Raw genomic sequence first — 4,106 nt, forward strand, 5'->3', positions numbered from 1 at the left:
AGTTCATGTCTCCCTCAACCACTCAATTTACCTCCCTATGACTCCCTCCTCATTTCTCATGCAAAATTCTCTTAATTTTATCCCTTGGATAAGAAACATTTTTCTTACAGAAATTAGGAACCCTCTCAGTACTGTATGTCAGTACTGGTGTCCCAAATTATAAATGAATATGTGCCTTACAGTACGATTTTGTGTTTTTCAAGAATGTACTTCCAAACATGGGCAAAAATAACATTTGATATTTTGCTAGCTTCTCACATAAGTAGTGTTTTGATATAAGTTTGTGGATTTATTTTTTTTCCTAGATCAATGTTAATTCACTTGGTTCCCTTATGGATACATTATTGGGAATCTGAACAAATCCTTACAAACTGTCTGCTTTTTGTGTCTTCTATGATTTTGCAGGAAAGCTATTCCATTTCACCTTTGGCTAGTTTGCAGAACAGCTATTTCATTTCACCTTTGACTTCAACATAATGAAAATAATATTAAAAATATATGGCAAAATATAATCTGAGCTAAAATGAAATTTCTGCTTACATAAAACAATTGAGTTGTAAAATAAATACGTTATATGAAAGATGACAATTTATAGGGCAGAGAATAACACTAGCATATGATATAGAACTTTGGTGTTGATATGTTGTACATTTTATACTATACCAATTTCATCAGTTGAATTAGAAAAAAACTTGAAAATTCAGACTATAGGTTTATAACTAAGTCATTTTCCTAGTAATTTATCAAGGCTTTGTGAATAAGCATTGTGGAGGGCAATTGAAAATCTAACACTCTGTTTCACTTCTTGTTTAAATTTCAAAGGCCATCAGGTTAATACAATGCAAAAGTCCTGGGTTTCTGTCAAAATCACCATTGAAGATTTTACTATTTTATAAATGGCCAGCATTGATTTAGGCAATGGATAACACAGATTTTACTTGGATGTGCAGTAAATCATGATATTACATATAGTAACTGAAAATGTGTAGTTACTTTTCTTTCTCTCACTTTTGTGCAAAAAGAATAGCCAGTGGAGAGTAATATTAAACACAAATCCAGCAGTTTCTCTCTTTTAAAGACTAAGCAGTTACTCTCTTTTTAAAGACTAAACAGATGAATAACAAACAGACTAACTTTAAAGTATGCATCTATTATCTATTCATATAAAGTATTTTTGATACGTACATGGGGAAACACTTTTAAAAATTAAGGCTAATAGTTTCCTATGTTTATTTTTATTCCTAATTTGTAAATTAAATTAATTACATATTTTGTTTTGAATTAATAAATACTAAATTGACAGAAATTAAGATTATTGAATTTAAAATTACATTTTTTTAATTCATCAATGGAAGTATATTAACAGGAGAGTTGCTTGATATAATTATTTTTCATTAAAAGAAATTATTTCATGAAAATGCTGAGAAGTAAATTAAATCTTTCTTAGATTCTTTTGGCTATATTTTAATTAAATTAAGCAGTTCTTATATTTTGAGTAAGAATTTCTATACAATTTCTACTGACTGGAATCAATTACAGAAATTAGAACTAGTACATAGAGCTGCTAAATTTTAATTTTCAAAAGGGAAAAATCGTACCTCTCATAAAAATATAAAATGAATACATGTCAAAGATTTTATTAAACTAGTCAGGGAGGAAATCAGTAAGGTGTTATAATTGGTTCAAAGGAGAATTTGAAGAAGACACACACATTTTATATGTATATACATTTTATAAGTATATATTATATTATATTAATAATCAGAAATGCTGAAATGAATTTTCTAGGAAATGTAGAGGTCAGTAAACCTTTTCTGTAAAGTGCTAAATAGCTACATTTGGTTTTGATCACATTCTTATTCTTCTTTTGTGTGTGTGTTTGTTTTTTAACCACTCATTAAAAGTAAAAAAAAAATTCTTATCTCACAGGCCATTTTAAAAACAGGCCACAGGCTGGAATTGACTTGCAGGCCATAGTTTGATGACTTCTACTATAGAGCAATGAAATGTAATATTTGAACATATCTTTCCTATAGGGCAGAAGTCAATTGTCTCTATATCACACACTATTTGTATTTCTATGGACAAGAATCATTTGCTTTTCTGGCCTTTTTCTATAATTAAACATCTACCCCTACAGAGTATAAGGTAGTCTATCTAGTCAAGAGAAAAACAATAGGTGCACACCTCTATAGAACCAGAAAAACCCCAGAGGGTCATCTGGACAATATCAAACACTCCACTGAAAGGACGTCCTGGAATATCTTCTGTTCATTTCCAAGTTTTTGACTATATTTTTGTAAGGCACTGCTATTAGATCATAGCTAAGTGTATGAGCTTTACATAAACCTGGGTTCAAATCTCTGGGATTCCATTTCTGTGGTATTTGACTCTGGAGAAATATTTTAATTTCTGTGAATCTTGGAATATTTATCTATTTGTAAAATAATGTTACTGACACTTTATTGGTAGTTTTAATGTTAAATGAGGCAGTACGTATATAAAATAACCTCTTTTGTCTTCTTTCTCCCTGCCCCTATCTCTGAAGCCTCAATATCTCAAAGCCAACAACAGAAAGAGTTTTTGTATTATGATTCAACTGGAATCTTTTAGGCAACCACCATCATTATTTCTCTCATTATATAAGAGAAGTGTGTAAATTTGATCTTTATGAATTTGGGCTAGTTATTAACTTCTTTGTGTCTCTGTGAGATGATTTTATATATATACCTTTGCCCCAGTTCCTGACACAGAACTCCTAAAACCCTTGTAATTTCCTAAGTGATAGGAATACTAGGAGCAACTCTTGTTGTAATATTTGTCTTTGTCTTTGACCCAGTCCCCGTCACAAGGCTCCTAAAACCCTTGCAAATTCCTAAGTCATAAGAGCACTAGGAGTACTTTTGTTCAAATGAGATGACTCTGGATGAGCTTCTGGAGGACTCCTGGATGGGGGCTGGTCACCAGAAAGACTGAAAGACCAAGACATGATTAGATACTTGAAATTTTCAGCCCTGCCCTCCCTCTCACTTCTCCAGAGAGGGGAGATGGGGCTGGAAATGGAGTTAATAATTGATCATGCCTATGTGAAATCCCAGTAGTAGGGGGTTTGGAGCGCTTCTAGATTGGTAAACTCATGGAGGTACTGGGAGAGTGGCATACCCAGAGAAGGCATGGAAGCCGTCTTTCCACCTAACTCACCCTATGCATCTTTTCCACCTGATGTTCATCTGTATCCTTTATCATATCCATTAACAAACTGCTAAATGTAAGTTTTTCCTGGGTTCTGTGAGCCACTCTAGCAAATTAATCAAACCTGAAGAGCCAGTAGTTTGAAGCTCCATTTTGTAGCCAAATTGGACAGAAGTTGTGGGTAATCTGGGCTTTCAGCTGGGATCTAAAGCAGCTAAGATGTAGGGGGTGCAGTCTTGTGGGCCTGAGCTTTTAACCTATAGATCTGAAACTATCTCCAGTTAGGTGGTATTAGAATTGAATTAAATTATAGGACACCCAGCTGGTGTCACAGAGAATTGCTTGCTTTGGGGGAAAATCTCCACATATTTAATGACAGAAATGTCAGAAGTAAAGTGTTCTATGTGAGAAGTAAAGGAGACTCATAGGAAAGAAACACACTTGAAAAGAATTGGGTTTTCCCTAGAGAGAAAGAGGAAAAATGTGAGTTTTTTTCTTTTACAGTCTCAATTTCTATATTAAATGGTAATAATTTATTATCAATTCCATAATGAATAAACAGAGTTTGACAAGTAATAAACACTTGATAGATCAAAAAATATTCCTTAACAAGGCAAAAGAATGCTTGTCGTTTTTCTAGCTCAGGATAGAAGTCTCTACTCTGTGAATTTAGTATCATGTTGTTTGGATCCATGATAGGATAGGGGATACGATGAGGTGAGTAGGGGAGAGGTTGGAAGGAATAGTGGGAAAAGCAGTGGTTGGGAGAAGCAAAAACAATCTCATTACATACAAAAAATGCCAAATATCACATAGTAAGCATTCAATAAGTGACATTCCTTGATATTATTGCCTTTGACTCCCATTAAAAGACTTAAATATCTTATTTTACAAATATTTATTAAAGCCATCAA

The sequence above is a fragment of the Balaenoptera borealis genome (assembly GCF_965194805.1).
Source record: "Balaenoptera borealis genome assembly, chromosome: 1".
Taxonomy (NCBI): domain Eukaryota; kingdom Metazoa; phylum Chordata; class Mammalia; order Artiodactyla; family Balaenopteridae; genus Balaenoptera; species Balaenoptera borealis.